We start from the raw sequence: 11,468 nt of genomic DNA, 5'->3' as shown, positions 1-11,468 counted from the left end.
ACACTTAGTACACATATTGTTTTATGAGAATGGTTAACAACTCCACGACATGTCAACACTCTCCCTTCTCAACCTTGGATTCCCTATTACCAGCTTTCCCGTCCCCCTCCTGCCTTCTAGTCCTTGTCCCTGGGCTGTGCCCATTAATCTCATTTTGTTTTATGGGCCTGTCTAATCTTTGGCTGAAGGGTGAACCTCAGGAGTGACTTCATTACTGAGCTAAAAGGGTATCCGGGGGCCATACTCTCGGGGTTTCTCCAGTCTCTGTCAGGCCAGTAAGTCTGGTCTTTTTTTTTGAGTTAGACTTTTGTTCTACATTTTTTTCCAGCTCTGTCTGGAACCCTCTGTTGTGATCCTGGTCAGAGCAGTCAGTGGTGGTAGCCGGGCACCATCTAGTGGTACTCGACTCAGTCTGGTGGAGGCCTTGGTAGTTGTGGTCCATTAGTCCTTTGGACTAATCTTTTCCTTGTATCTTGTTCTCTTCATTCTCCCTTGTTCCTGAAGGGGTGAGACCAGTGGAGTATCTTAGATGGCTGCTCACAGGCTTTTAAGACCCCAGATGCTACTCACCAAGGTAGAATGTACAGCATTGCCTTTATAAACTGTGTTATGCCAATTGAGCTAGATGTTCCCCCAGACCATGGTCCCCACAGCCCTCTGCCCAGCAATTCAGTCCCTCAGAGAGTTTGGATGTGTCTATGGAGCTTCCATGACCTTTCCTTGTACAAGTTGTGCTGGCTTCCCCAGTATTGTGTACTGTCTTACCCTTCACCAAAGTAAAGTGGCTGTTTTTATTCCTTCTTTAAAGTTAATAAAGATTTTTGAAAAGAACATTCTGGTGTGTCAGAGAAAAGCAGCATGTATTATATTTAAAGTTACAGCAAGTCATCCTTTTAAGTGACTCTATATATGTTTGTTCTTAGTATGACAAGTACTGGCTATGGTTTATTGAATATTTCCGCTATCAGAGGAGATCCATAAAAATCCAGAATCTGCATAAAGCTTTCTTTATTTTGAACTTTAAAGCTATAGGTAAACCACCCCCTGTCATACCTTAGGAAAACCAGATTGGAGGGGGGTGAGGGTACGATAGCTCAACTCTGGATGAAAATAGGGTCTCAATAAGCAACCCAAGGGAGCTACCTTCCTGTCTGGCAACTAAGAGTACTGCTTCCATGTGTGGATACATGGGAGGGAGGCATTATAGATTAAGAAATAAGACTGGGATAAGCAGAAGTATCTGTTGGGAGTCTTTTATTTCATGTTTGCTATTTGTGGAGGAGTGTTGTATATATAAATACTATTTTATGTCACTCTGTGTCAGTGATATGAGGATGTAGTTTATATTCATGTTTTTATCTGTCCACCTGTATTACAGGGTGTTGGGACAGGAAGCGTGATTCAACCTCCTTGGATTATGTACAGTGGTTTGCACACAGTAGGTGCCCAGTGCGTGTTTGTGAGGTGCTGCTGGGAAACAGTACAGCATTTTTATGATTTCCTTATTTGAAAGGAAATGTGGTTAGAGTGGAGTAGGTGTAAGGTAGCAAGAACTGGGAAAAAGGAGGGTGGGGGCCCTGGAAAGGCCCATGATGGGACTATGTCACCATCTTCTCACTTATCTTCCTGCAGTGAGGTCTTTGTACCTGAAGGTTCCTCTTTACCTCATTTCCTGTCATTCTGAGAGATAATTGACCATTATGTGGATGACCAACCATTGTTGTTGTTGTTAGGTGCTGTTATGGATTGAATTGTGTCCCCCCAAAATGTGTGTCAACTTGGCTAGGCCATTATTCCTGTATTATGTGGTTGTCCTCCATTTTGTGATCTGATATAATTATCCTGTGTGTTGTAAATCCTAGCCACTATGCCTGTGATTGTGATCCGATTTGGGAGTGAGCTGTCTATTATGTTAATGAGGCAGGACACAGTCTGCAGGATTAGGTTGTATCTTGAGTCAGTCTCTTTCAAGATATAAAAGAGAGAAGCAAGCAGAGAGGAGAGGGTCCTCGTGCCACCAAGAAAGTGCTGGGAGTGGAGTGTGTCCTTTGGACCCGGGGTCCCTGTGCTGAGAAGCTCCTAGACTAGGGGAAGATTGATGACAAGGACCTTGCCCTAGAGCTGACAGAGAGAGAAAGCCTTCTCTTGGAGCTGGTGCCCTGAATTTGGACTTCTAGTCTCCTAGACTGTGAGAGAATAAATTTCTGTTTGTTAAAGCCATGCACTTGTGGTATTTCTGTTAATAGCAGCACTAGATAACTAAGACAGGTGCCTTCGAATTGGTTCCAACTCAAGGTGACCCTATGTACAACAGAACAAAACACTGCCCGGTCCTGCACCATCCTCTCAGTCCCGGCTGTGTATAAGCCCATTGTTGCAGCCACTGTGTCAATCCACGTGTCTGTCAATTTGTCATATTGTGGTGGCTTGTGTGTTGCTGTGATGCTGAAAGCTATGCCACTGGTATATCAAATACCAGCAGGGTCACGCATGGTGGACAGGTTTCAGCAGAGCTTTCAGACTGACAGACAGACTAGGAAGAAGGATCTAGCAATCTACTTCCAAAAAAAAATTGGCCAGTGAAAACCTTATGACCAACCATAACCTCCTCACAATTTCTTAACGTCAGCTCCAAACAATGACCTTTCCCATCACTCCGCTTTAGCCAAAAACTCCCATAACCACAGCCTGGATTTTGTCTACACTACCTCTGAAATCCAATATTCTGTTCTCTGAGCACAATCTTCTATCTTTGCTTCTCTTGTACTGTCACTTCTACTAGACCTTTTTTGTTTTGTTTTTTATTTTCAAGAGTGACTATTTCACTGGTAGTAATGAAAAATAGTAGTAGTAATAACATCAGTAATAATACTGACTACTTTTTAATGAGAATTTACTGTGTGTCAAGTGCTGTGGAAAGCACTTTACAGGGATTATCTTAATCTAAACAATGTGATAGTCCTATGAAGTAGATTTAACTATTATCATTGTCACTTTACAAATGTGGACTCTAAGGCCTAGAGAGTTTAAGCTTCCTAAGATCCCATAGCCAGTAAATGATAAAGCCAAAAATCTGACTATAGAACCTGAGCTCGTAACCACTCTACTGAACTGCCTCTTTTGTGGGATTTTAAAATTATGTATTATTGAGAACAGATCACAGTTTCGATTTGAGAAACCAAGTAAAATGTGATGTAAAGACACTTGCATAGAGGACTCCCGGTAGCGAATGCATGCTTACCTTTGCACATATTTTCTGAAATGTTTGTCCTTAGATACTAATCCTAAACTATTTCAATTTCTGGCTCAAATTATGCATTTTGCTTCATCTGCAAAACTGCAAAATGTTATGTCATTAGCACCAGACAAGTATATGTGCTCTTCATTCTGTTTTATTCTATTCATATTGAAATAGTTATTAAAATAACATGACAGTTTCTCTATTCTCTTAATTTACTTGTAGTATTTTAATGGCAAATATAGTGTTTTATTGTTAGTATAAAGAGTCATGTTGAAATTTTGGAGAGTCTTATTCTTTTATTTTTTTGTTTGTACAGATTATCAACTGTGATAAAATACTAAAACGTAAAATATTCCCACTGTAATAAAATTACACTTCCCGATGTCACCAATTATCGTTTAAGACGCTAAGAAGACGTAATTAAACTATGAAATAAGCAGACCTAACATAACCTAGTGGTTTCACTTCAGGCAATTTGGTAAGGTTTTCACATTCAACTGTTAATGCATTATATTACCAACTTAAATAAGAAACAAATGCATAGTTTCAGTTGTTTATTTTCCAGTTACTGGGGGACTACCAAAGTCGATCCATGACTTCTTGACCGTGGCTTATACCTTTGTTATACAATTACGATCAAAAGTAACATTTTTGGACTATTTTTATACACATAAGCAGGAGATGAAAATGAACAGAGCGATATGATTTACCTGTAATATGGGAGGACGGGTGAATGAAGTGGAAATTCACTTCTGGAAATGTTGTGAGACATGTGCAGTATATGCATGGGTGTGCTATGCCAGAACTGTTTTTACTTAATTGCATCATTTCTGCGTGTTATATATGTGGTCACGTTATTTACATGGGCATGTTATTTGTGAAAATACAGTATCTGAATTACTCTCACTAGCACCTTCAACTTTCTTACCTCCTTTTTTTTTAACTTTTTATTTTCAAATAATTTTAGATTTATAGAATTTTCAAAGAGAGTTCCCATATGCCCTTCACTCAGCTTCCCCTAATGTTAACATCTTATATAACAGTGGAAATTTTGTCAAAACTAAGAATTTAACATTGGTACAATAATATTAAACTATAGACTTTATTTGGATTTCACCAGTCTTTCCATTAATGTCCTCTTTCTGTTCCAGGATCCCACATTGTCTTCTTAGTCTCCTTCAATCTGTGGCAGTTTCTCAGTGGTTATCTCCTGGTTTTGATTTACATTTCCTTCATGACAAATGATGTTGAATATACTTTTATATGCTGATTTTCCATCTGATGGCAAATACATTTTTCTATGCTAATTTTCCATCTGTGTACTTCTTTTTTTTCTTGCATATGAATGTCCAGTTGCTCTAGTACCATGGTTGAAAAGACTCTTTCTCCATTGAATTGCCTTTGTGCCTTTTCAAAAATCAGATCTTTTGCCCATTTTAAAAATTGGGTTGTTTGTTTTCTTACTGAGTTTTAAGAGCTCTTTGTATAGTTGAGATACAAGTCCTTTATCAGATAGGTGATTTGAAACATTTCCCAGTCTGTGTCTTGTCTTTTCATTCTCTTAATGGTATAGTGTCTTTCCTGACCCAAGATCATGTGGATTTTCTTCTAGAAGTTTTATATCTTACATTTATGTTCGTGATCTATTTTGAGTTAATTTTTGTGTAAGGTTGGAGGTATGTAAGGAGCGCTGGAGCACAGTGGTTAAGTGCTCATCTGCTAACCAAAAAATCAGCAGTTCAAACCCACTAGCTGCTCTGGGAGAAAGAGATGGCAGTATGCTTCTGTAAAGATTTCAGACTTGGAAACCCTATGGGGCAGTTCTACTCTGTCCTATAGGGTCTCTATGAGTTGGAATCAGCCCACTGTCAGTGGGTTTGGTTTTTGGTTTGAGTGAGGTATATGTAAAGGTTCTTTTTTTTCTTGCATATGAATGTCCAGTTGCTCTAGTACCATGGTTGAAAAGACTCTTTCTCCATTGAATTGCCTTTGTGCCTTTTCAGAAATCAGTTGACTGTATTTCTGGACTTTTTCTATTCTGTCCACTGATCTATATGTCTGTCCTCTTGCCAATACCACACTGTCTTGATTATTGTAGTTTTATAGTAAGTTTTGAAATGAAGTAATGTGAGTCCTCCAAATTGTTCTTTTTTAGAATTGTTTTGGCTATTGTAGTTCCTTTGCCTGTCCATATAAATTTTAGAGTCAGTTTGTTGGTGTCTCCAAAGTTCTTGCTGGGATTTGATTGGGATTGTGTAAAATCTAAAGATCAAATTGGAGAGAATTGACATCTTAATGATACTGAGTCTTCCAACCCGCGAACATGGTATATCTCTCCATTTATTTAGATCTTTTTTTTCTTTCATCAGTATTTTATGGTTTTTTGCATGTAAATCCTGCATGTATTTTGTTTAAATTTATACCTATGTACTTCATTTTTTCTGGTAATGCTGTAAATCTTAACCTCCTTTTAATACCATAGCATCTGCCCTGCAAACTCTCAATTTAGAATCAGTCCTGTAATCTGCTTTTTCTGATCTTTCACCCAAAGAGTTGAGTATCTATGAGGAAAATGTAAGTGGGTGGATGTTTGACACTATGAATTAATTTATGGTTCTAATGTCAGATGAGTTCTCACCACAGCTAGTCGATCCTTCTGCTATGTGTTTAGTGTTTTTGGTCAGCATCTCTCCGGTTTCCCTCAGGAACTAGTTAGAGCCTTCATCACTTTCCCCAAACCTCTCCCTGTAAGCCATCTCTCAGCAGATGTTTTCCCTCTCCTATGACAGCAAGACATCTGCTCCCATCCCTTTCTCTTTCCAGTCCTACGGGAAGAGGCTACCCTCTTCCTTTCAAAGTTAATCCACTACCTTTTATTCATTCAGCTCATATAAATTGAGTATGTCGTATGTGCCAGGCATTGTGCTAGGAACTGGGAACATCGTGGAAAACAGAGCAGCTCACATTTCTTGGGGCAGGGGTGACAAACAGGTAAACAAGAAAAATGTCAGTTAAAACAGTGTGAGGTTAAAATGGTGAAAATGGCAACTTTTATGTTTATTTTACCACAATAAAATAAAATAGTGTGACGTGATAGAGAATGACATGTAGTCAGGGATGGGCTCTGAGGAGAGGTCATTTAAGCCAAACATGACCTGAAGGATGAGAATGAGCCAGCCACACAAGGATCAGGGAGAAGAGCATTCCAGATGACAGCAATAGAAAGTACAAAGGCCCTAAGGAGGGAATAAGCTTGGCACGTTGGAGGAACAGAAAGAAGGCCAATGGAACTAGATTGTAGTGAGTGAGAGTGAGCGGGCAAGTGGCAAGTGGTAAGGTCAGAGGAGTGAACAGAAGTCAGGTCATGTAGGGCCTTGCAGGCCAGCATAAGGATTTTGGATATTAAAAATACAGTGGGAAATTATTGGAGGCTTTTAAGCAGAGAAGTAAGATGGTATGATTTCTGTTTTAAAATCATTCCAGATGCTATGTAGAGAATGGCTTGTTGTTGAGAAGCAAGAATTGAAGCAGGAGACCAATTAGGAGACTATTACAGTGGTCCAGGTGAGAGAGGATAGTGGTTGGACCAAGGTAGTAAAGGTAGAGTTGGAGAAAAGTGAATGGATTGGAGATATGTTTTAGAGGTTTTGTTATCAGGGCTAGCTGATGGATTGGATGTGTGAGGTGAGGGGGAGAGAGAGTATCCAAGATAACTCCAGAATTTTTAGCCTAAGTAACTGGGTGAATTGAAGTGTCATGTACTGAGATGGGGAGGAACAGCTTTATGGGGAAAGTCAAGAGCTCTGTTATGGACATGTTGTTTAAAATGCCTATTGGTTATCTAAGCAGAGATGTCAGATAGGCAGTTTGGATATGCAGTCTGGAGCTCAATTGGGAAGGCTCAGTTAGAAATATAAATTTGGAAGTTTTCAGTATATATGTATATTAAAAAAAATCTGCTACCGTTGAGTTGATTCCGACTCATAGCGACCCTATAGGACAGAGTAGAACTGCTCCATAGGGTTTCCAAGGAGCGGCTGATGGATTCGAACTGCTGACCTTTTGGTTAGCAGCTGAGCTTTTAACCACTGCACCACCAGGGCTCTGTTTATAGATGCTATTTAAAGTCACACGACAGGAGATTGCCAAGGAGGTAGCAAGGCAAAAGAGAAGAGGCCCAAGGATTGAGGCCTGGGCTCTCCATCATTTAGCAGTCAAGAGATGAGAAATCAGCAAAGAAGAGTGAGAAGTGGCCAGTAGGTCAGAGGAAAACAGTGAGGTGTCCTGGAAGTTAAGAGATGCAAGAATTTTGTATGAGTCTAGTCAAGAAAACAGAAACCACACTTAGAATTTTAAATAGAAAGAATTTAACATGGGAAATGGTTACTCATATGATGAAAGATCTGAGAAGCCAAAGAGCAGATGGTGAATTAACCCAGAGATTTAGCAATAGCTGGAAGCTGCTAGAGCTGGAGGGACAAAAGCAGAAGGTGGTGTTACCGCAGTCCAGGGTCGGAGCTACCCAGCAGAAGCAGGAAGGCCAGCCCAGCAGGAGCTTGGTCCATGGAGGGAGGGGCTATCCAGTGGGAGCCACAGAGGAGATGACACCCAAAACAGAAAGGGAGAGAAATACCCTGGCTTCTCCCCTCCTCCTGCTCTCCAGTCGTCTGCCAATGATTCCCATTGGCCAAACCTATCAGGAAGTCAGAGAGGAAGGGAGTCTGGGAAAAGTAGTTGACTGCTCTATTTAGCAGACCAGGGGAAGAAGATCTGAGAGCAAATAGGCAAATGCCCAACATATGTTTAAAGGAAGATGGATGTTACTGGGGACTTTGACAAGAACAGTTTCAACAGAGTGGTGTGAAGAAAAGCCTGACAGGAGTGAGTTGAGGAGAGAATGGGAGAAGAGGAATTGGAGGCAGCAAATATAGACATCTTTGAGAGTTTTGCTGTAAAAGGGAAGGAGGGAAATGGGGTGGCATGTGGAGGGGGTAGTGAGATTGACACTAGGTATTTTCAGGATGGGAGAAATAACAGCATATTTGAATGCTGATGAGAAAAAAGCCAAGAGAGAAGTAAAAGTTGATAATGCGGGGGAGAGAGGAGAACCACTGGAGGGGATGGGATCTCATGCAGAAGTGGTACAGGAATAGAATTTATAGAAACTCAGGGTCACAGAATCATCATCACTTAAGCTTGGAAAAGACCTTAAAGATAATGCACTCTAACCTTCTCCCATATGCAGGAATTCCCTGTGTAGCCTCCCAGGCACATACTGGTCCAGCCTTTGCTTGAAAGTCTCCAGTTATGGTAAACTTATACTCCCAAAGCAGCTGTGATGGTTAAGTTTGTGTGTCACCTTGGCTGGGCTTTGATTCTCGGTGGTTTGGCAGTTATGATGTAGTTTGGCATTTATGTAATGATGCAGTTACCTCCATGATGAGATCTGACATAATGTAATCACTTCTATGATAAGATCTGACCTAATGTAATCACCTCCATGATGAGATGTGCTATGAGCAGCCAATCGTTGAAAGAGAGTTTCCTTGGGGGTGTGATCTGCATCCATTACATATGGACTTTCTGGCAAAGCTCACTGGCTTTTGCTCTCTCTGGATCCTGCATCCGGCTCTTCAGCATCTGGCCCCTAGTTCTTGGGACATGAGCCAGCAGCCTGCTATCTTACTTGCCAATCTTGGGTACATCAGCCCCTCCAGCTACTTGAGATAGGAGAAACCTCTAGCCTGACTCATGACTCACGGACTTGGGACTTTACAGCCTCTACAACCACATGAGCTATTTCCTTGATATAAATATCTCTCTCACTCTCTCTCTCTCTCTCTGTATACACACACACACACACACACACACACACACACACACACTTCAGTGGTTTTGCTTCTCTAGAGAACCCAGCCTAAGACAGCAGCCATTTCCATTTTAAGACAGATATAATTACTAGAAAATTTTTCCTTTTCAAAACAACCAGATGCCATCAATGCCTTGTTCTGAATTGAGTAAGGGTTTGGACAAACCAGCTGTAGGTGTCATTTTGGGATCAATTGGGAAAATATAAATATGGAATATTAGATGAGATGAAAATTTATTAAAATGTAAATGTGGAGATTGTTGGCTAAAAACAGGTTACAGAACAGTATGTAGCGTGATCTCATTTGGTGTATTATATATATTCGTGTATACACACATATATACATACATATATTTTTGTATATATGCATATATACATACCAGTTGCCTTCTGGTCAATTCTGACTCATGGTGACCCTATAGGACAGAGTAGAACTGCCTCATATGGTTTCCAAGGCTGTGATCTTTATGGAAGCAGACTGCCACATCTTTATTCCACATAGTGGTGGTGGGTTTGAACCACCGACCTTTTGGTTAGCAACTGAGTGCTTAATCACTGCATTAGCCATTACCAAAAAACCAAACCCGTTGCCACTGAGTCGATTCTGACTCATAGCGACCCTATAGGACAGAGTAGAACTGCCGCATAGGGTTTCCAAGGAGCACCTGGGGGATTTGAACTGCCGACCTTCATGGTTAGCAGCTGTAGCTCTTAACCACTGAGCCACCAGGGCCATTAGGGAGATACAAATCAAAACCACAATGAGTTATCACCTCACCCCATTAGAATGGCAATGATCAAAAAAATGGAAAACAACAAGTATTGGTGAGGTTGTGGAGAAACTGGAACCCTCATCCATTGCTGGTAGGAATGTAAAATGGTGCATCCACTGCGGAAAACAGTTTGGAGATTCCTCAAAAAGTTGAACATAGAATTACCATATGACCCAGGCATTCCGATCCTAGGTATACACCCAGAAGAACTGAAGGCAGGAACACAAACAGAAACCTGTACACCAGTGTTCATTGCAGCACCTTTCACAGTAGTTAAAAGGTAGAAACAACCTAAATGTCCATCAATAGATGAATAGATAAACAAAAAGTGGTACATACATAAAATGGAATAGTATTCAGCAATAAAGAGAAATGAAGTTCTGACACATGCTTATGACATGGATGAATCTTGAAAACATTATGCTACGTGAAATAAGTCAGGCACAAAAAGACAAATATTGTATGATCTCACTTGTATGAAATGTCTTGAATAGGCAAATGCATAGAGACAAACTGCTAGTAGTTACCAGAGGTGGGGAAGGGGGCGGAGGAACAGGGAGTTGTTGCTTAGGGGTACTGAGTTTCTGTTTGGGGTGTTGAAAAACTTTTGGAAATAGTGGTGATGGTTGCACAGCATGGTGAGTGTAATTAATGTTACTGAGTTGTACTCTTAAAAATGGTTAAAGTGGTAAATTTTGTGTTACATATTTTACCACAATAGAAGTTTTTTTTAAAGGAAAAGAAACACCTGTGCTTTTCTGTGTGCACGTGTGTGTAATTGAGTGTGTGTGTTTATGAGATTAGGGGTACAATATGGGCAACAGTAGTTGGAGCCTATGGAATTAGTGCTTGTGGTCTGGCAGGCTGGTAGAAAAGAACTGTAAGGTTATACTTGCCGGGAGTGATCTGCCCTGGAGCCTGTGGGTATCTCCATCTCTGAGGTAGGGCTGAAAATAGGACTGACTCCCCTTGTACTTAGAGTGATTTTAGGGTATAATGAGGTAATTCCTCCTAAATAGTTCCCCTATAGGTCTGCCATTCTTTGTGTCCTAAAATATCTACAGTTAGAGTCCCTATTAGCATGGGCAACAAAGGCCTTTGTTAAAATGTATAACCAAAAACCAAACCTGTTGCCATTGAGTCGATTCCAACTCATTGAGACCCTACAGGACAGAGTAGAACTACCCCATAGGGTTTCCAAAGAGTGGCTGGTGGATTTGAACTGCCCACCTTTTGGTTAGCAGCTGAGCTCTTAACCACTGTGCCACCAGGGCTCCATTAAAATGGGTGGCAAATCTGTGCAGGGAGGCAGGATGAGGCCCCATCACCAATGTTGACTTTGTTCTTGAATTGGATATTCGTTTTTTCCCCTAAGAATCATATTGCTACTACCAGGTACAAAAGTTGTTGCTACTCGGTTACTCATGGATGACAAGCTGGTTTCGTGAGTAAGGCACAGTTGGTTGCCTAGCCCACGCTTTAAGCCCAGTGAGTTCTCATTATAACTGCTCCCCCTCATCTGGGGACCCTTTCTTCTCAGAACAGTGAGGCATTGTTTTTAAACGTTCATATAATTTCTGTATGG

This window comes from Trichechus manatus, unplaced genomic scaffold (assembly GCF_000243295.1).
Source record: "Trichechus manatus latirostris isolate Lorelei unplaced genomic scaffold, TriManLat1.0 scaffold00068, whole genome shotgun sequence".
Lineage (NCBI taxonomy): Eukaryota > Metazoa > Chordata > Mammalia > Sirenia > Trichechidae > Trichechus > Trichechus manatus.
This window is presented reverse-complemented; position numbering follows the sequence as displayed.